The sequence below is a fragment of the Vicugna pacos genome, chromosome X (genome assembly GCF_048564905.1).
Source record: "Vicugna pacos chromosome X, VicPac4, whole genome shotgun sequence".
NCBI lineage: Eukaryota > Metazoa > Chordata > Mammalia > Artiodactyla > Camelidae > Vicugna > Vicugna pacos.
In genome coordinates, this window is record NC_133023.1 from 77,700,393 (window position 1) to 77,723,201 (window position 22,809).

General features: G+C 44.9%; 1 long non-coding RNA gene and 1 pseudogene across 1 annotated transcript; one reads left to right on the top strand and one right to left on the bottom strand.

The window, feature by feature from the left end:
* Nucleotides 1-1,210: 1,210 nt before the first annotated feature.
* LOC140692041 (nuclear RNA export factor 3-like) lies at nucleotides 1,211-17,969 on the top strand (annotated as a pseudogene).
* LOC140692043 (uncharacterized) lies at nucleotides 15,324-22,227 on the bottom strand. Its single transcript, XR_012067621.1, has 4 exons — nucleotides 22,170-22,227; nucleotides 21,384-21,547; nucleotides 16,650-16,788; nucleotides 15,324-15,534 (listed from the first exon to the last, which is right to left on the bottom strand). It is a non-coding gene; the product is annotated as an uncharacterized lncRNA (long non-coding RNA).
* Nucleotides 22,228-22,809: the final 582 nt, after the last annotated feature.

Below are 22,809 nucleotides of genomic sequence, written 5' to 3' on the forward strand. Positions count from 1 at the left end.
AATGTTCACATGATATTCTTTTATAAAAATTTAAAAAATTCAACTTTTGACTTCACAGTTTATCTGTGTGGTGTGTGCATTTCTGTCTTACATTTCTTTTACCCAAAATGTTCACAATCTCATATGCAGATTTTTCTTCACCTTTCTCAGTGACTGGACTTCTTCTCTCGGGGCATAGAGATCCAGGAAGGGATTGTGGACAAGGGGTGGAAGATTCCAGGAAGTAGTGAGAAATTCCACAATGTTCTGGCTGATGCGCTGGAGCCCAAGCTCCTCCTTCCTTCCCTCTGCCTTGAAACCTCTCTGGTCCTGAACTTTCGGGGCTACAATTCTGGCTCTGACCACTAGGGGCATCTAACTACATAAACACATTTTTTTAAAGCATTTTTTTTTATTGAGTTCTAGTCGTTTTGCAATGTTGTGTCAAATTCCAGTGTAGAGCACCATTTTTTTAATTAAGGAAAATACATGATTTGTTTTCTTTCACTGTCATTAGAGTGAGCCACAAAACTCTGTTATTTCCTTTACATTCTCCAGGACTGTTTTTTTGTTTTTTGTTTTTGTTTTGGTATTATCTGTCTGAGATGGGCTAGAGTTAATTCCAGCCATTAACTCTTTTCAGAAAATTCTGTTACTATGTGCTAACTTAAGAAACTCCCTCATATTACAGCAAGAATTTAGTAAAGCTGTGCATGGAGAAGTCGACCCCACTCCATGAAGCTCAATTCCAGTCTCTGTTCCTTCAGGTAGCATCTCAATGACTCTAGACAAGTTCTGGCACTTCATTAAGTCTCAGCAACATTAGAAAGCTAGTGTTTCGACTATCAGGGTCTCCTTGTGAGGAGTACATGAAAGAACAGATGCAATGTAGCAAGTATAGAGCCTGGCCTACCTCTGGTACTCAGAGTTCTCTGGATTTGCAGAATGAAGGAACACAATGTAATGCAGTTGATATAGTCTGGCAGTGTTCCCTGTGTTTGTAGCCACAAGCACCTGGATTGCCTAAGCCTCTTGACTCTAGTTGGCCTCATCTGCAAGGTTATTTCAGATGGAAACACTTTTCTGGGTGTTGCCTGGTAGCAAATTCAGGGGGCAGTAATTACCGGAAGTTAGCTCTTCTCTGGCCCCCAGGGATCTCCTCTCTATGCCCCTTGGGGAAGAAACTTCCTGTTTGGACTCCATCTTGTTTGTCTGGTTCTGACAAGGTGGTTAGGGGCCGGCTCGCAACTTCCTCTGAAGTCGTCTTTAATATTCTCGAAACCTTTAGCTCCAGACCCCAAGGATTCTCTTCACAAGCAACCTGTGAGGACAGTGGTGACAGGTCACTGCCTTCAGGCCACGCCATGGGTGAGTTGGTCAGCATGATGTCTTGTCCTGATCCCCACAGGGCACGAGGGGTTCTGGGTTCCCTCCCCGACCCAAACCCGCAAGACACCCACCTACCCACCTCCCTTTAGAGAAGGGGTGGAGAGGGCCCAGACTGACTACTTTTCACTCCCCTGAGGAAATGGGCCAAGAGGGCTCTGGCACACCCACGCTGGTTCTGGACACCCCCCCCCCCCGCCCGACCCTCCCCTCCCCGCCCGCCCACCCAGCCACCCGCGCCATGGAAGTGGTCACGGGTGAGGTGAATTTTTGTCCCTGGTTAAGAACAGGCCTGAGTTATGTGATCTTCTCTGGCCTAGTGTGTGGAGAGTGGGGAGGGTCACCTAGGTGAGGGGTGGAGTTGGTGTAAACTAACAGTTTTGGGATTTGTACTAGAGGTGGGGGAGGGGCAGGAAACCCACCGTTACATTGACTCTTACAGTAACTAGTCAGGATAAATTGTATTAGTCCACAGAGGCTTCCTAAGGCTTGGTTTATTGCCCGGCATACAATCTATTCTCGAATGTTTGATGAATAGTTGTTATTGTGCATTGTTCTATGTCAAATACACTTGTTAATTTATTTAAGTCACATTTAAAAATGTCCCTCTGAGTTTCTGTCTGCCATTTTATGTGTCACTCAGTGAGCTGTCTTAAAATTTCCCACTGTGACTGTGGATTTGTCCATTCTCGATTTATTTCTGTCAGTTTTTGCTTTGCCTATTTTGGCTCTGTTTTAAGATATGCATAAAAATTTACAATTTTGTATTAATATCTTCCTATTGCATTGATCTTTTATCATAAGGAAACCTCTCTTTCTCATAATTTTTTTTTCTTTTAAGTGTACCTTTTCTTTCACTAATATGGTTATAGCAGCTTTCTGTAGGTTAGTGTGGAAAAGATAGACATTTTGTGATTTTTTTAATTTTCAAATTTTCTAGATGATTTAATTTTGCATGTGTCTCTTATTTTAAGCAGCATTTGATGGAAGGTTTCTTGTCCATCTGATAATATCTTTCTATTTGGAATACTTAGTCTGAAACTTTCAAAGTAAAAATAGGTGTAATTTGATTTACATATACTATATTACTGTATGTTAATTTTTACCTCTCCTAATTCCTTTTCCTTTCCTTTCTTTTGAAATGATTAGTATTTTGTAACTATTAAATTCTTACTTCATGTGGATAGATATTTAAACATTCTTTGCAATTCTGGTAGTGTTTACCCTTCAGATTTCAATGTACCTTTGTTTTTTCTCCATCTACTGTAAATTAGTTATTTAAAACTACTCAAACTTTTAAGGGACCTTGAAACACTTTGATTCCATATACTCTCTCCAAATTTATTGTCATGCATTTTAATTCTATACATATATATTTAAACTCCCAGAAGAAATTGCTTTCACTGTGTTATATAGTCAATACACATTTAAATTTGCCTATGTATTCATAAATATCATTAGTCTTTCTTTCCTGTATCTGTGTGCCTACACCTGGGATCCTGTTTCTTCTGCTCAAAGAAGAACCTGTAATAATTTTTCAGTTTGAGTCCTCTGGTCACAAATATTCCTAGTGTTTGTTACATGATGATGAAATGAATGTCTTCTCTTTAGGAATGTTTTTCCTTGAAGCATATTTCTTCTCCTACTGATATCGTTATGCTGACTTGCTATCTTGTTACTTTCAGAAATTTCTCAAAAGGTCTCTTCTAATACTTCTTCTCTACTGTTCCCTGTCCTTTCTGGGACTCACATTAACCACGTGTTAAGTATGTTCACTACATCTCCTTTGATTCTCTTTCCCTCACCTTTGGTATTCTCCAGTTATGTCTCTTCAGGCTTCATTCTGGATCTTTTTGTCAGACTTACCTTTCATTTCTCTAATTCTTCCGTTAGGCAGGTGAATCACCTCTGACCCTTGAGCCGTCACAGCACAGACTTCAGAGTAGATTCTACTGCCCCCTCCAAGCAGAGGAGAGATTTGAGAGTTAAAAATGAACAACCACTTGTCCCAGGTCACCCAGGTCTGAACAGGGCAGAGCAGGGACTAACATCACAGATTAAACTCTAGATCCAAACCCTTTCTTCTGTGCTTGTTCTCTTCTTGACCATGAATGCTCCCCACCTCTCATCTCCCGAGAAGTGGAACTTCTATTTAATTATAAAAATCAGTGATATTTCTTCATTAAGCATGATATTCCCGAAGGACTCTTATATTGGGACCATCGATATGTTGTTCTCAATTTCAGAGCCCACTGACCAAGGGAACCCTTTACAAAGAAGAGTAAGATGCTGGGATACACACCGAAGGAGATGCAACGAGTGGCTTGAACCAGTCACTTCCCAGCAGCGGCAGGATAAAGATTCAGTAACAAGTGATGCTCACATGAGCACTCAAGGAAGATAGTAAGTGACCAGTCAGAATGGCTGATGTGGACCAACCAAGGAAAAATAAAACCCTGTAGTTAAATATGTCATTCTTCTCTCCAACCTGGAAGAGTGAGGAATGACAGGATCAGGTTCATGATCAAGTAAACTTTATTGTAGCTCTGGTATCATTGGGGAAAATGTTTACAAGACTTTCTGAGCATATATGGACCCCTTTCTTGTCTCCACTTCCCCACAGTGCTCCCTATGCCATTCCACCCTCTCATCAGAGAGGCAATTTTCAGGAAGGAGACCAAGCTCATGTTAACATGGAGACAGAGCAGAAGCCTCCAGAGAGAAGAATGGAGAGAAGCAGGCGGGCTGAGACCATGGGAAGCTGGTTCAAGATCACAGTGAGTGTCCTGACTAAATGGACCTAATACGTAGAAGAAGGTGAACAGAGGGAGTTGTGTTGGAATCGGGTAGAGATGGTATGAACTTTTCTGGGGCAGAGGAGTTGGTTATGTGTCTTGTTATTATTAGAAGTTAACATCCTAGACCATCTAAGAGAAGATTCAGAGAAGCAATATGAAGGGAACAGACTGACTGCAGGGAGCATGGGAGAGGTTGTCTAAAAGCAAAGGAGGAAACTACTGTCAAGATGGAGCAACTTCATACCACAAAGCTCAGTTTGGCTCAGGCTGAGTGTGGGAGGAGGCTGCGTCTCTGGGGTCCTTGTCAGAGGGGCAGGCCAGGTCTGCCTTAGGTAGGGTCTCTTGGAACTTTACAAAAAGAAGTACGTGTTAAGCATATTAAGTTGATTATTTCAAGAAAAGTGTTTGAGGGGAAGAAACGATATTTAGAAAATCCACATGTGGTACAATAACAAATATCGACCTAGCGTAAAAAATTATTTAAAGCTTGAAAAAAAAAAGTCTGAAAGGAAGACCTGGTTGGGTCTTATCTTAAACTTATATTCTATTGTATCAATTTCCTCTCCCATTTTTCTCTTTGCCCCCCAGATTCCATTTGGCATAAAATATGAGGAGAAGTGGCTGCTGAATTTGATTCAGAAGTACTGCAGTGTCCCCTTCACTCCAGTTGAAGTAAGAGAGGACGTCGAGGCCAATGAGAGGAAACGGGGTAGATGGATGGTCCAGATGAGAAATGACTCTGGTCTCATATTGTCTTTCTCTTGTCACTCCCCGTAGTTTCATTATAAGCAAATGCAGGCCCAGTTCTTTGTTGAGAATGCCAACGTTGCCTTTGCTCTGAAGAATGTCAGTGGCAAGATTTGCACTGAGAACAATGAAAGGGTATGTGTCAAGGGCACCTGGGAGCAAGAGGGCAGGGCAGGGGCATGGTCTTGCTTGATCCCAAGGCTCAGATTTCTGGTGCTTACCCAGCCCCTCTTATGCTCCCTGCAGATATCTGTCTTTGTTGACCCCTGTGATGCACCGTATTCTATGCAGAAGGAGCTGCAGTCAGAAAAGGTGGAGCAGATAAAGGTAATGCAGACTCAACACAAGTTCTGCCCCACAGCCAGATCCACCTATTGCTCCCCGATCAACACCTCAGACTCAGAGCCACTGAACCCCGTCTTTAACTCTGCAGCTGACCATGAACAAACTGTTTGATGCCTCCCAGGCATTTCTTAACAGCCAGAGACTCTGCTTTGGATCTGGTATGGCTATAGCAGTAATCCCAGGGCAGGTGAGGGCAGAGGGGTCTGCCTGAGAAAGACCTTCGGGATCGTAACTCTGGGAGGGGTTGGTGCAGGCAGGACCCTCTCAGCTTTCTGTTTCCCTCCTGTTGGCTTCCTGGAGGCTTGATGACCTGTAATGTTGAAATGCCACGGAATCCGAGATATCGCATGCCTGCCCCTCTGCAGATCCGTGGAGAGAACATGCCCAAGGTGAGGACTTAGGCCCAATGTTGGGACTGATGGTGAGGGTGGGACAGATTAGGCAGAAGAGGCAGATTGGCCTCAAACATCCCCTGTTGGGGTCCTCACTCTCTTTCTCCATCATAGATTTTGTCCTTGGATTTGAGCAACAAGAGACTCTGCCAGCTGGGTGGCCTGTCTGATGCTACACAGAATGCTTCTGACATCAAGAATTTGAACGTCTCCAGTAGTGAGGTGAGGTGTGGTACCCAGATCCCTCTTTGAAGAGGAGATGGGAGGGCTCATGGGAAGGTGACAGAGGAAGGGAAGTGAATTTGTTGGAAAAGGAAGGGACGACTGGGGGTGCAGTACCATCCTGGCTCTCTTTCTCTGGTTCATGTGGTTCCTCCACATAATAATAGGTAAAGTCTTCAGGGGAGTTGGACAAGGGCCAGAGATTGGAACCAGAACTTATTTGCACAGACAGAAACACCCTGTGCACCACCTTTCCTGATAAGTCAACCAACATAAGGTCAGTTGTACCGTCTGTCATTTCTTGGGAGCCTGAGCTATCCCTGACAGTGCCTGTTTGCAAGAGGCAGCAGTCCTGATCCTGTGGGAGGGCCACAGGTTCTATGCTCTCCTCTCTGTGTCCTTCATCTGTGCTTAGAGATCTCTTTCCCTTCTTCTGATCTGCTCACTTGTTCTGATCTGAGGTATGTTTCCCACTTCTCTGTACCCAGCGTTCTCTAATATGCCACCCAAGAATGTCGTAGGGGAAGCAGGACCCCCTCTCCTCACCAGGACCATGAGTCAGCAGCCTTGAGCCAGATGCTGGTGCCCTGGACTGAGAAGAGTTCTCCAGCCTAGATCCACATGCTGAGACAGGCCTTCCTCTTTCATGCTTAGAGAGGGCTTTCCTCCCCTGTTCTGAGAGAGGCTCTTCTTCCCTTGAACCAAATGGGTCTCCCTACTTGTCCAAGGCTGACTTGATCGTTTTCCTGCCCCATATTGAGTGTAAGGACATGGTGGCTCCTGTCATGACATCCATTACTTTGGACTAATGCCAGGAGCTGGGCCCTTCTTGGGGGAAAAGGCAGGATTCCTGAGTTAAGGGGCCAGAAGTTGGCCGCAGACAGTGAGCAGAGGGCTTCCCGAGGGGAAGTGAAAGGCAGAGGGCAGAGGTGGTGGAGGAGACAGAAGGACAGGCCTCTCAGGGACACTTGCCCTTCCATCCCAACACACGTCACATCATCCTGCATGGTCCTTCAGGGGAGCCCTGAGTAGCCTGACATGGATATGAATCCTCAGATAAAGAACTAATAAGATAGGTGCAGGGACCGCCATGAGAGAAGACGGTGCTCGTGAGAGGGGGGCATAGACCCTCACTCAGCCCCATACTGAGCTGGGAGCTGACCCTTTACTCTTCTGGGGAAGGTCTGCCCCTGTGGCTGCTGTTTCCAACGCCCAGCTCAGACTGAGCTCACACAGGTGACAGAGACTCAACCAGCATCCAGCAGGCCCCAGGCCCAACGTGTGCATGGTTACCATCCTTACCTCGGGTCCCTGGGACATTCGGGGGCAGGTGAAGGAAAGGGCTGCAGCAGGGGAGCCGGTTCCCCTTTCTTCTCTCTTCTTCCCTGATCCCCCACCCCAAACCATGGGAGAGGTTCTTTCCCTTCCCTTCACTTTGCTTTCTCTCCCTTGTCTCTGTGCCCCTATGTCTCTGTCTTCTCTTCTTCATCCTTCACTTCTTTTTTGTCTTAATCCCCCTCCATTTCCCTCCCTGCCTCACTAACCTCCTTGGCCCAGCATCCTGGGCCATCCCTGGTGGGTGTCCTTGTGTTGGCAGGATGCAGGACCCCCAGGAAGGATGAAGAGCCCCTAGCTCCAACCTCATTCCCTCTTCCCTCCAAAGCCTACAGTGGGGACCTGCAGGAAGGGAGGGAAGGGAAGGAAGTCTGCTTCCTTGTTGCTTCTTGTGGCACCTGGAGAAGGGAGTCAGGGCAGTCTAGGTGGGAGGTACCCAGGAGGGAAGGAGTGGAAGGAGAGGGATGGAGGGAGGCAGGCAGGTAAGGAACACTCTTCTGGTGTATCAGTCCATGTGGAAGGTGCCCAGGGCCGGGGAGTGTAGGTGGACACACTGGACTGTGTCTGGTGTAAGTGTACTTGCTCCCACGAGAAGAGACCGCTTTGTAGTTTCACTGACTTTTCATCTTGGCAGCTCCATCCTGGAATTGTTCCCCAAGTTATTACGCTTGGTAAGTGTATTCCTCAATCACTGACTCCTCTAACTGACACTGACACCGCCCACAAACTACTCTGAACCCTTTAGGTCTTGCCTGAGTTCGATTTTTGAATGTGGCCCTTAAACGTTCTGGGGGCAGAGGGAGGGTACAGCCTCTGTGGGAAGCTCACAACAGCTCTGGGTCTTCTTCGACCACGTCTGCCACAGCCTTCAGGGACCTCGTGGTGATGACCCGAAGTGTAGTCCTGCCCTCAGATTTTCCAGGGCCCTTCCACAGTTGACCTCTGACCCTCACCCTCCTGGGCCCGTCCTTTTCCTTGACCATCCAGAAGTGCCTCTTGGTCTGCACCACTGACTTCCTCTTCCCTCTCACAGGATGGCCAGGAGACACCCCCACCAGCTAAGTTAGGTGTGGACACCCGTAAGAGCTTACCAGCCTGCGAGGTGAGCACGGAGAATCAAGCAGGGCTTTGGGTGGTGCGTGAGGAGAGGGTATCAGCCCTGGTGCTGAGGACTGTTTTGATTCCAGGGAAGCTTCTTTGGATCTGATCAGCTGAAGAGTCTTATCTTGCAATTCCTGCAGCAGTGAGTACTGCTGGCAACCTGAGGAAGGGGAGGGCTGGGACAGCTGAGGCCACCCAAGCTCAGCTCTGCTCACGGGAGTTTCCAAGTCTCATTTGAGGTCTGGACCACAGAGACAGACTGTGCTCATGGCTCCCCGACAGGTATTACTTGATCCACGACTCTGGAGACCGACAGGATCTCCTGGGTGCTTATCACGACGAGGCCTGCTTCTCCCTGACCATTCCCTTCAACCCCGAGGACCCAGCCCCGTGAGTATCACAGCTCACACTCTGCTCCTGGGCCGTGTGGCTCCCCAGCAGACGCAGGGCAGCTCCTGCAAACCCCCACACTGGGGCCGCCCATCTCCCCCTGCTTCTCTTTTTCTCCCAGGAGCAGCTTGTGGGAGTACGTCAAGGACAGTAGGAATATGAAGAAGCTCAAGGACCCCTGTGAGTGTGTGATGAGGAGGCGGAGCGGGAAAGGGGGCGGGAAGGGGTCAGTCCTAGGGCCCAGGGCGTGGCAGCCCCTGACCTTCCCTCGCTTCTCCTCCCCCCACAGACCTGCGGGTCCAGCTGCTGAAACACACAAAATATGACATTGTGCGCTCCCTCTGCCTGTTGCCCAAAACTCAGCATGACCTCAGCTCCTTCGTGGTGGACATGTGGCTCCACACGGTGAGCGCCTACTTCCATCTTGGGCCGCAGGTGGGTAGGAGGTTTAGGTGGTGACTGAGCGCCTGGGCTCTTCCGTTTCAGAACACGATGCTCTGCTTCTCTGTCCACGGGGTGTTCAAGGAAGGTGAGTGTGTGTAGACCCCCCGTCCCCAGATGCCCCACTGCTCCGTCCCCCTGGCCGGGCTCCCTCTCAGCACCCTCCCAGCCACCCCGATCCCTCCCCTTCTCTTCCCGGCCCCTCTGTGTTCTCCAGCCCTCGCTCTTCCCACAAAGGACCCAGGTCTGACCTGCGTTCATGCCTGTCTGCCCCGCACACCCTGGGCGTTAGGGACACAGGCTGTGGAGTTTGATGGCTCTCATCCCAGAGCCTTCCTATGAGATCCGGGGACCATTACTTAACCTCTCAGTTTCCTCATTTGCAGAATGAGGTATTAGCATCCATGTCTTGGGCAGCAGTGACAAATGCATCAATGAACTGGTGAAGTGGTTGTCACGGGCCCGCGCACAGTAGAGGTCCTGCCACCAGCAGCAGGTTGCTCCTATAGCTGCCCTCCACATTCCCGACACCCTGGCGCCCAGTGAGCACCTGTCCCCTCAGCATGAGTTTCCAGTCAGACTCTGTCTGCAGACCCCTGTGTGAGCGTGTAAAGCAGGTGGGGCTCTCGGGGGTACTGATGTTTGCTTTTTGTCGTTGAAGTGGAAGGAAGGTCTCAGGGTTTTGTTCGTGCCTTCACCCAGACCTTCATCGCTATCCCTGCCAGCCATTCCAGGTGAGTGCTGTGTGGTGGGTGGGAACCCCCGTCCCAGCCTGGGCTCAGGGGTGTGGGAATGTGATGGTGCCCACCTTAGGTTTTCTCAATACTGTGGAAAGCCAGCAGGTAGATCCAAGGAGCAGTCTAGCCTAGTGGTTAAGAAGGGCATGGGCTCTGGAACTGGAATGTGGCTTCTCTCCCTGGTCCCAACACTCATTGGCTGTGTGGCCTTGGTCAAGTCACGTGGCCTCTGTGCGACTCGGTGTCTTCCTATGACAGTAGATTTCAGATTGTCCACTCCTTGGGCTGTTGTAAAGGGTAAACGTGAAACTGTCCCTGAGTTGCAGGTAAACGTCCTAATGTCATGAAGACGGTGGATAATCTCCCCAAAGGTGGGCTTGTGGGAGGGGCATAGGTACCAGCCAAGGAACCTGGGGGACACACACAGGAGGAGGGTGGAAGGAATCTGGTTGCTGAGTGGCAGTGGGAGCAGGATGGTTGTTGGGGGTGTGGGGTGGTCCATCTGTCCAGCTGTTGAGGGCCCATTTTTCCTCCAGTCTGTGCATCGTGAACGACGAGCTGTTTGTGAGGGATGCCTCCCCCAGTGAGCCTCAGAATCTTCATTCTCTATCCCAATTCCTGCTACCTCTGCCAGCTTCACACTCATCTTCTCCCCAGAGCAGCGGGAAATAGTGTGCACGTTCTCCACCTACTGTGGGATGAACCTCCAGTGGTCTCAGAAGTGAGTGCTGGGTTTGCATGGGGATAGGAGGGAGCTGGGAAGAGCAAAGGAATGATTAATGGGAAGTTGAATACAATTCATTTTCCTCGTTTATTTCAGTCATTTTACTCTGATCATTTCGATCTCTGTACATATTAAGCCACCTAGTTGTTTTGAGCTGGCAGGTGTTACTTTTATGAATTTCATGGACCCTGACCCTTTATTAACAGACAGCTGGGTGTTCCTGATACACTGTGTATGAGGTTCATTCCACTCTATATATCACAGTAAACGTGGAGGGGGGAATCATCATCAATCACCCAAAGATAACCCTTGAATGTTTTCATCTTTATTATATTCTGGAACTTTGCTTATGCAGGTGTTTACATATTTATGCATGTATTTATATTTGTATATTTATCTACAGAAAACTAGCTCTCATAATGAGAGAGAGACAGTGAGAGACAGAGAGAGAGAGAGAGGGAGAGAGAGAAAGAAAGAGAGAGAGAAGGAAACAGACAGAGGCAAAGAGAAAGAGGCTTGTGGCTGAATGGGGAAGAGGGGTCCAATTAGGGACTTTTAACTCTTCAGTGCCTTTAAAGTTGAGCAAGTGTACAAGCTAATGTGAAGGGGCCATCTCATCTCATTTTTAACTCCCTGAATTTGCCTATACATTCCTTTCTCTTTTTACCTTCTTATTTCTACTAGAGAGTTAATGAGACACCTCTAATGGAATTATATACATTTAAAATCAAATATATATTTGGTTATTAGTGATTAAGAAAATGGACAATTAAGTGTCCAAAAATGCTAGTAATTCTTGGATTTTTGCCTCTCACGGAGGCAGCAGATGGCTGAAGTCCTGCTGTGACATGGCTGGATGATGCATGATCTGAGGACCCGTGCACTGGTGACTGTGGGTCGGATCCAGAATTTCCCTATAAATATATTAACATACCAAACAGTCCAGGAGCAGCAGTTAGGCAAACACCACGCTTTGCTGCCCTGGTGCCATCTCTCACTGAGCTCACCAGGTGAGTCAAAGGCAAGCCTGTCTTCCCAGCATGGGGAACTGGATTAGGATCTGCTCAGAGGCACATTGTTGGGCAGCTCTTATGAGCTTCTGAGCCTCCCAAGAACCTAGAGATCCTTCTGACTCCAAAACTTTGAACTCAAGGCATATCAGAGAGATATTTGTTTCCTTCATAAAGATATCTGTCCTCTCATTAGGAGAAACAGTGAGGAGTGACTTTTCACATTGCCTGTCTTAGTCCTGAGGCTCAGGCAGCTTCTATTTCTGTGTCCCAACATTTAGAAGGCAATGAAATCCCACCACATGCCATATACTTTGGCCAGGCTTTCTCAGTCACCCCTCAGGACTCTCTGTGATGAAGGTTTTGTGAGTCCCATGTCACAGATGCCCAAGTCAATCTGACAGAGCCTCAGTCACCTCTCTGGATGAGTGGCAGGATGGGATGAGGTTCTATCCCTCGCCCTCTCTGGAGGACACAGAGCAGCCTTCCTTTTAGAAGATGGGCTTCCAGGGCTGGAAAAGTGGTCATTTGCTCTCCTCTGATATCGAGGCCTCTCAGGTACGCACTCAGAAAGCCCCTCTTGATGATTAAGATCATAGTGCACGTACATGGGCACGTCCATTCATTCCCTTGGAAAAGCATTCACTGTGTTCAGTTTCATGGGGAGATGAAATAGAATCACAACGGAGCTGACAACGTGTGTGTGTGTGTGTGTGTGAGACAGACTTTGTATAGGAAATTTATAAAGTCATTACTTATAGAAGTACAATATGTCAGGTAAAAATGTGGAGATGACATACCTCGGAGAGGCAGGCATTTTTTCCTTTACCTCAGAGTCCCCCTTCTCCTGTGTGCAGGAGAACTTTTGGGGATTGGGGAAGATACAGTGTCATTGTAGGAGGAAAGCCCTTCAGGGTCATGTCTGGAAGGTTCCACAGAGGGACCTTTTCCGATACCCAGAGCAAAGATCAGGGAGGTGAGCCTAAATGAAGGGGCAACTCTGGCTGCCTTCAGCGAAAAGGAAGCTGATAAGGGCATAGTCGTTCAGCCCTGGACTTCCTGAGCCGTCCCAGGTCCTTGCTGTCTGCAGCCGAGTGCTCTTGGTAAGAACCTTCCCTGGATCATGACAGGATCAGCACAGGGCCTGGCACCCAGAGAGAGCCCAGTGCTTGTCTGCTTACTTCACCTCTATTCTCTTCCTGTATTTCTTCACCCTCAGGTGGGTTCATCCCTAACTTTGTGCTAATCACCACTCCTACCATTCACATTTTGACTGAGTGGTAGGATTAATAATAATAATACTAATAAAGCCAAAACCCCCACAATAACAGTAATAAAAGATACCAACAATTATAGCACACACATGGATAAGTTACTTGCTCAAGATCGGTCAACCAGCAAGTAATAGTTCTAGCATCAAATCCTGGTCTTCTGACCCAAAAGGCCCTGCTCCTAACCTCTGCTTCTATATTGACTGTACTTCTGTGTTAAGACAGACAGAGGCCAGCACAAGGGAAGGGACTCAGCCCAGGTCCTTTGCTCAGTTGATGGGTCTGGAACTGGATACAGGTTTGATGACTCCCATGTTCTGTCTAGCTGACCTGTTCCTATTCTTTGCTCTTCTGTACTAATTCTTCTCCCTGGGTCTCAATAAAAAATTACTTCTGGTCAAACTAGAATGAAAAAAAGGAGACAGGAAAGCATGTGGTAAAAAGAAATGACGAGATGGAATCAAAGTTCACTTCCTGCTGCTGCATTTCCAGATGCCGTTTCAAATTTTCTATTTTATAGACCAAAAGAGGCAAGGTGGGCTGGGAGTAATATATCCCAAAGTCCTAGATATTCCGCATGCCAGATATTCTTTGAGGATTTTTCCTTTTCTTCTTACAACAAATCTAGAAGTAGGTACCCTTAGTCTCATTTACAGAGGCCAATCTCAGACTCACAGAGTAAGTAAATTTTCCAGGGTCAAATGTCTACCCTTTGCCCTCTACACAGGCCAATCAGCAGCTCCCATTTGGATGACACACTTCTAGGGTTTAAAGACTGATAGTGGAAAACTTGCCTGATGTGGAATGTGGGCTGTGTCATGCTCCCCACTGGGCATGAAGATGATGTTGGGGATGAAACCCTGCCCCATGGGCCAAGAGGCCTGGGTGTGGGGGCCACACAGATGGACTGACTCCTGAGATGCTGAACTAGAACCAGGAAGCAGCTCAAGCTGTTGCCCTTTGGAAAGAGAACCTGAATGGTGGGATATTGACATGTACACAACTACTATATGAAAAGGCTTTTACGTTTTATCTCCTTTAATCCTAAACTTTATTCAAGACCAGTATGTATTTATCAATGACCAGAAACAGATTTTTTTGCATTTTTTAAATTGAAGTATAGTTGATTTACAATACTGTGTTAATTTCAGGTGTACAGAAAAGTGATTCAGATATATATATATATATATATATATATATATATATATATATATATATATATAACTGAGTCCCTTCCCCTGTGCTGGCCTCTGTCCTAACACAGAAGTACAGTCATATAGAAGCAGAGGTTAGGGAGAGGGCCTTTTGGGTCAGAATGTGTATATATATATATATATATATATATATATATATATATATATACACATACATATATACATATACATATATACATATATATATATATATATATATACACATTTGTATTATTTTCCGTTATAGGTTATTACAAGATATTGAATATAATTCCCTGTGCTATATAGTAAATCCTTGTTGTTTATCTATTTTATGTGAAACAGATCAAGACAATTTATTTGACAGTTTTCTGTGTGTGTGTGTTTGTGTATGTTTCTTTGTCTCAAACTTTTTCACATCAGTTATTCATAAGCTAACTCACACCAGTCATTCCTAAACGAACTCATGCAGCTTTCTACTGAGTTCACTTAGGGGCTGGATTTCCAGTCCCAGGACTTGAAGATTCTGCACGAATTCAGAAGGATTACTGCCAGTGTGTGAAGTCTAGACATCTTGGCCCATAGCTGGAATCCATTCAGCTACCTTGCTCCCCACCAACACCACAGCCCTTTCTATCCTCCACGCTTTGCCAAGGCCCCAGTTCACTTTCACACCTGCAGTTCTGACAATGGTCACCAGGTGGCAACGCTCTCCATTTTCTACAGATTTTTCTTTCTGCCCGCACCGCTACCCACCCCCCCGCCCCAAAAAGACATCATTTTTATGAACAGAAGCAAAAAGTTTCCTCAAAGGTCTTAACTTTCCTTGAAAAATTCAGATGTGTATAAAAAGACTAAAAGGACATCTGTGTGGTTTCCATCCAGCTTCTCCTTAACTTATTCATGTGTCTTGTGTATGTACTGTGTGCCAGGCACTGTCAGTCCAATTCCTTATCTGCATCCCAACCTCCCCTCTCTTCACCTCCAGACCTGCATAACTGGAAGTGCCCACAGGAAGCAAGATGGATGTTAGTGCCCACTCCATGGGGTATGAACTCAGACTCTATTCCAAGCAAGGTCAGTCCAAGCCTGACGCTGGATCATGGCATCCAGCATCAAAACAGGAGATGATGCAGCTGAGTGGGAGAGGTTGTAGCTTGGGAAACTGTGGCACCTTTAACTCACACCCCCACCCTCTTACACAGGACTAACAGCCTATTACCTTCTCCTGACAGACCTCACTCACAGAGAGCAAAGGACCAGGCAAACAGTGTTGGTTTCAGTCTTGCTTCTTCTCATGGGCTTGAGCTAGAGGTTTTGCTTTCTCTTTGGTCCTTTGCTCTATCGGAGTGGTGCATTTCGGATTTGGTTCTGTATCTGTTTTATCTCTAAGAGGGTGGTTCTATCCATTCAGTCACCTGACAGGTCCATTTGAGGTGACATGGAGTATGATTCCCGAAATTTTTCTTCTAATCTCCCAATAACTGTTGGGGAAGAAGAAGAAAATCAACACCCCATTTCATTTTAAGGTACTTAGCATCTGTGATGGTTAATTTTATCTGTCGACTTGGCTGGGCCACAGTACCCAGATATTTGCTCAAACATTATTGTGGATGTTTCTGTCAGAGTGTTTTTGCATGAAAATAACATTTAAATTGGTGACTCTGAGTAAATCAGATTGCCCTCCATAATGTGAGTGGGCCTCATCCAGTCAGTTGAAGGATTGAATAGAACAAAAGATTCACCCTGAGCAAGGCTGAACTCGGCAGCAGATGGTTTTCAGACCTGAACTGCTACATTGGCTCTTCTCTGGGTCTCCGGCCTGCTGGGCCAGCCTGCAGATTTTGAACTTTCCAGCCTCCAAAACTGTGTGAGTCAATTCCTTCAAATCAGTCTTTATATATACATAAAGTGACTTCATTCATTTAAGAAAAGGCTAGTGCTTTGTTAGGCAGACAGGCAACTGGGTGCAAGACAGGACATGTGCCTGGCCCCAGTGGCAGACCTAACCCACTAACTCTAGGTGACTTTGGGTAAGTCACCACACTCCATCTGACCTCACCTGCCAAAGGGGATCAGACCAGCCCTATTTGGCACAACCAAGAAGACACAGATATTTACAGCTGAGTGGCAAGAGAAGCTGATAAGGAAATCAGACATCAAAGGACTCAAAATTTTAAGAAGCAGTTGTTGAAAATTCACAGAAGAGCTTTTTATACTTTGTGGAGTACCAGAAACAAGTGGAGATATTACTCAAAATGTAGATACCTCCCATTCCACATCCCTGTTTTTGAATCAGCAGACCTAGGGTGGGCCTGGGAATCTGGAATTTTAACAAGTACCCCCTGCAGATCTTAATGAGGTCATCTGAGGGCCACAGTTGGAGAAATATTGATCTAAACAGCTGACATTTGCTTAGCATTAGTTTCATGCTTGCCATGCAGACTTCTATGATATCTGGGATGTGTTTGTTAATGTAATTGCTTGAAAGTGCACTGGTCCTTCCCTCCCAACCTATGAGCACAGATTGCTTTCCTATATGACACTGCACTTAAACTCCACAATACTCCTGGGTGGTGAGGAAAGGGTAGTGACTTACCTGAAGTGTCTCAATGATGGGGCCCGAGCTCTTCACTCCTGCTCCAGGAACCTGTCTAGCAGACTCAAATCACACTTGGTTCTTCCCTATCAGCTCCTGTTTCTGGGGCTCAGAGTCTACACCCTTCTCAGATGTTCCACTAAAAGGGAGAGACAGGTGATCAGACAGCACGTGGGATAAAGAGAAAAGTGAGAGGATGGGAAAGCACATGAGACAGAGGGGAAGGGGTGAGGATGTTCTGCTCGTCCCCACTCAGTTCACTCGAAGCTGTGCAGTGATGCTCTGCCCCTCCCCAAGCTCCACCACACCACCCCCTCCACACACAGCAGTGACACTGAAGCTGTCACATCATGGACATGTGGGCTTATCCCTGCTTGTGTCACATGTCCAAGTGTTCTCCCTGGAGGTCATGCTGTTATGGTAATGTCAGAAGCATCACATTGACAGAATAAAGGAGGCAATGCTGCATTGGAAAACTAACATTGCAGAGGGCCTACTAGATTCCACACACTGTAGGTTGTTATTTTTAGACTTTATTTAAATCCTCAAAGTAATGCTCTGAGGTGGGCATCATCACTTCCTTTCTACACACGGAGAACTAGTCAGCTCAGACAGCAAAGTACATGCTCAAAGAAGTCTAGAGAGGTATCAAATGGACACAAAAGCTAACTTGAAAGGGCTAATGCTAGCCAATTCTGGGGCAACTTGAACATCAAAATAAATAAGTATAGTAACAGATAGTGTTAGAGAAGGCAGATAGCTAGATATGAGCAGAGAAAGGGGGACACAGACCAAATGGCAGGAATTGGGCAGAAAGGAGGGGCACAAGCCAAATGCAGGAAACCACACATCATGTAAGCACCAGGGGGCCCTGGGCAGAGAAAGAAAAGCAGGAACCTTTGGGCTGATAAGGGGTCATACCTTTTGGGGTGATGAGTGGCCTGGAGACTAACAAAGAAAGGTGAGAAGCGGCAGGAATTTCCAGTGTCCAAATGTAACCTTTTGCTCATTATGCCCTCATTTCAATAAAATTTGCCTTGCAGATTAGAAGTACCCATCATACACGACCGCCATGACACTTCCTATCCAGACTAAATAAGGCCAAAAATCCCTCCTCCCTTTGGGAAGGTGGAGTTGGGATGATAATCAGGGAATACAAACCCAGAGCTTTCCCTCCTCAGTGAATATTCCACCCATTCATTTTTACACCCTATGTAACTAACTTGCCAAAGAAACACAGGGCAGCCGCCCACCTGAGCCTGCCCACTCTCCCCTTCAGAGTGTACTATCCATCCTTTAATAAATCCTCACTTTACTTTTTTTTACTCACTATGTCTTGTCTCTGAATTCTTTCTGGGACGGGACAAGAACCTGGAATACTGGTTGCATCTACCAGCAACAATAGTAATGCTCTGGGACAAATAGGAATCTACAAGTCATGTTAACATAAATAGATACTTGAATAAATACATAACTACATAAATCTTAGAGGGGAAGGGAAAGGTCTACTGCATAATCAAATGCCAACTAATAAATCTAGAAGGAATGACAGAATTAGAAAAGCTACACTTGACCACTATCAGAGTAACAACTAATTCAGGAAGAATACTGGAGAGATGCTCAGTCAGCATCAAATCAAAGAGCAGTCACTGAGTCACTATGGCAACCACGCTTGCCAAGGAAGTTTGTGAACAAACAATCACCACCTTGTTTTGGCTTCTAATATGCATTAGGATCTGTATGGGACAGACATGATGTGCAGTAATTAACCTCCAGTATTTCTCAAAATAAATACTCTTAGCAGCTTTACTGATATACACATACACACATATATACATGCAAATATACATACATCCCTCCTACATGTCTGCTCTGTCCCATGCTCTCTGCTACCACTCAGATTCTCAGGAATTCACTGAAGTGGATTTGCAGAGGGGTAATGAAGGAAAAATCCACAATTCAACAGATTCAATTCTAATCACATCTATTAAGTTGAAAGGACCATAACTATTTTCTTTTAGTGATTGATTTTTCTGTAGATGACCAGTAGAATTGTCTCTGGGACATTTTCCAAAATCCCTGGATTGGAAGACTCAGTATTGTTAAGATAAAAATTGTTAAGATGGAAATTCCCTACACTTACCTGTAGATGCAATACAATACCAACTAAAATCCTGGTGGTATGTATGTACATATGTATGTATGTATGTATTTTGAAATTGATGGCTGAATATAAAACTTATGTGCAGATGCAAAAAGACCTAGATTATGAAAAACAACTAAAAAGAATAAAGTTGGAGGATGAACACTTCCTGATTTCAAAACTCAGTATAAACCTTCAATAATCAAGACAGTCTGGTATTAGCATCAAGGTAGGCAAATAGATCAAAGGAACAGAATAAAGAGTCTAGAAATAGATCCACACATATATGGACAACTAATTTTTATAAAAGATTCAAAAGCAATGCAGTGGAGAAAGGACAGTGCTGGGACAAGTGGATATTCATACGCACAAGTAGAAACTATGATCCATATAATTGTACCATATGCAAAAGTCTACTCAGGATGAATCATGGGCCTAAATATAAAATCTAAAGCTATGAAAACACAGGAGAAACATAGGAGGAAATCTTCCTGATCTTGGCTTCAGTGAAGATTTATTAGATGTCACACCAAAACCACAGTCCATAAGTGAACACATTGATAAATTAGACTGCATCAAAATTAAAAACTTCTCTACAAACCACACTGTTGAGAGAATGAAAAGATAAGCCACTGAAAGAGAAAAAATTGCAAATCATGTATCTGATAAAGGATCTGTATCCAAAATATAGAAAATCTCTCAAAAGTCAATAACAGACACTCCAATAAATGAATGGGCAAAAGATTTGAACCAACACTTCACCTAAGAAATTATATAAATGGCAAATAGGTACAAGAAAAGATGATCAACATCATTAGTCAACATGGAAATGTAAGTCAAAATTATAATGAGATATTACTACACCCCTGTGAGAATGGCCAAAATTAAAAATACCGATCATATCAAACACTGACAATATTGTGGAGGATGGACAATATTGTGGAGGATACACTGCTTGTGGGAATGAAAAATGGTACAACCACTTCAGAATAAGTTTGGCAATTTCTTACAATGTTAATCTTACATCTACCATATGACCCAACCATTGAACCCCTAAGTATTACCCCTACAGAAAGAAAGCATGTGTCCATGTAAAGTCTTAAACACAAATGTTCATATCAGTTTTATTTAAAAGAGCTTCATGTTGGAAACAATTCACATGTCCATCACCAGGTGAATAAAACCAATTGTCATATATCTACATAACAGGAAACTACTTATACAGGCAACAGGTGGATAAATCTAGAAATAAGTAGGCTAAATGAAAGAAGCTAGAAAAAAGGAGTACATTCTGTACAATTCCATTTACACAGAATCATAAACAATGAAATTAAGTAATAGTGACAGAAGTTCAGTGGTTTCCTGGGAACACAGAAGGTACGAGGTGGGGGAGGTTGGAGACCAGAGACATGTGGATGGGGAGATTACAAAGAGGTATGAGGAAGCTTTTTCGGGTGATGAATATGTTCATTATCTTGACTGTAGTGTTGGTTTCATGATGTACACATATACCAAACTTTATTTAAAAATTTTTATTGAAGTTTAGTTGATTCACAATGTTGTGTTAGTTTCTGGTGCACAGCATAGTGATTCAGTTACATACATATGTGTTCTTTTTCATTATAGGTTATTACAAGATATTGAATGTAATTCCTTGTGCTATTTATTAGGACCTTGTTATTTATCTATTTTATATACAGTAGTTTGTATTATACCAAGTCTTATTAAGACATATACTTCAAATGTATGTAATGTATTGTATGCCACTCATAGGTCAATAGAGCATTTAAAATATACTTGAATTTTTCTAAGTCTTTAATGCAATTAAAATAACTGGGAGAAAGATCCCATCAATATGCTCTTCCCTTATTAATAGGTGCACACCATGTCTTCCCAAATTGGTCCACACCACATATGACCACAATAGAAATCATCATTTGCGATGAAGTATATAAAAATATTTAGTGAAAGCTGGTGCACATGTCCTTCTGAAGTACAGAACTAAAAATGTTATTTCTTGCAAAATAATCATAATATTTTAGAATATCTGGTAATTTTAGGGAACATGGCTGAGTATTATTATAATAGGGAAGCTCCAGAGTAATTATGATTTTTGAAAACACTGAATTCTTATAACTGAAATTTTAAACTAACACTTAGAAACTTTCTGGCACTTAAACATTTCATTATACAATGGATAAAAATATGGTGAGCAGGGAAGAAACCATGTTACAATCACAAATTGCTAAGAAAACAATCTATCTAATTGCATATTTCAATACCCATCTGAGAGATACATGGGAATCACTAATATTTAGACAGTCAGAAAATATGTACGTAAATTTACTGCAAATGCATATTAAACATCAAGTTCCTCTCTCAAGCTATAGAAGTCATCGCTTTTGCACAAATAAAGCATTTCTAAGATGGGCCTCAGGACTACTAACAAGTAGCTGCTGATGGAATGACATTCTACCTGCTAAACCTCTTCTCCCATGATGAGATCAAAGCAGTTTCTCTACTTCTAGGCTAGTTTGTGAGCCTCACCGGAGCTATCCCACAACATGTTTTGTTCAGATCTATGAACTCACTTCAGTCAGAAGTCATATGCCACTAAAGATGTGAAGTGTTGGGGTCTCCTGGAAGCCGCTGCCCTTGAACCTGTAGTAGGAGCCTCAGGAGCCATCAGGACACAGATCCTCAGAACCTGCCTCCTTCAGACACTTGATATGAGCTGGGCCACCGGCATGAGGAGCTTCACAGGAAGAGACAAATTCAGCAATCACTATGCTTTACTGCTGTAACTGTGTGCCTGGCACCATGCTAGGCACTGGGTTAGTGACAATGACACTCATACGATTAGTTAGTGATCCTAACAACCAGATGTTACAATGGGCTTCTCATCAGGGCCTTTTTCTTCTCTTTTCCTCATCTATCCCTTCACAACAAAGTTGAAAAGGAATAAGCAATGGCCTGAATTCATACGACGTTCATGATCCTGCAGTAACCACAGGGCCATAGACTTACTCCTCTGTTATCACTGAACGTTCACACCGATCCTGTGGGTAAAGCATTCTTAGCCCCATTTTACAGAAGGGGAAGCTGAGGCTCAAAGAGAGTCATTACCTGTCTCATTTCCCGCGCCCCTGCCTTTAGAAGGAAAGTGACCCCAGGACAACCCTGAGGCAGGACACCACACTCACTGGTGCCCGGAGTTGGGGGGTGAGCACCCCAATGTCTTTACGTACAAGACAGCCGGGCACCGAGTCTCAAAGCAGGAAAGGGAGACTTGGATGTGGGTCCCTTTGCCTCCCCACACCCCAGGGCGGCTCATCCCCCACTGCGGGGACCTACACCCTCAGCTGAATCCCAAATACCAGGAGGCGGGGCCCGCTCTTCTCGTCAGACCATCTCAGTCTGTGTAGAAAAGTCGTCACGGTCGCCATATTGACGTCAGGTTTCTATGGCAACCGCGACGCGCAGGCAGGTCTGCCCACGCCGGAAATGCCTCCTCAAGCTCCTCCACCCCCTGGATTTCGCTGAAAACAGAGGACCTTTGCTCTTCAGACTGCCACCAGAGAAAGCAAACGAATTAGAGGTATTAGCCTGGGACCCCGGAAATTGGCGGATTCTGCCCAGGTTGATGGGGAAAAAAATGTCCCTGTCGTCAGGAATATGTTTACTTTGAAGAGACAGGAGGGAAGTATGATCAGTATACAGAGACACAGAAAGATATGCTAGGGTTCTTGGAGATGAGCTAGCCCTCAGAGGGCTAATAGCAGTTAGCCATCTGTGGTAGAACATTAAGAAAATGTCTATAATCATGTGATTGAATGATCTAGGAACTCGGAAAAAATGTCATTTAAAGAAACATTTAGAGGTGCCAGGGAGGCAGGCCTAGAATAGTATAATCATTTAATAGGCAGAAAGAAATCTAGTCAACTGCCCATACAATTGATTTCTGTTGGAGAAATTCTTATTCTCCCTTCCTGATATGTCCTCCCATGAGGAGGGACA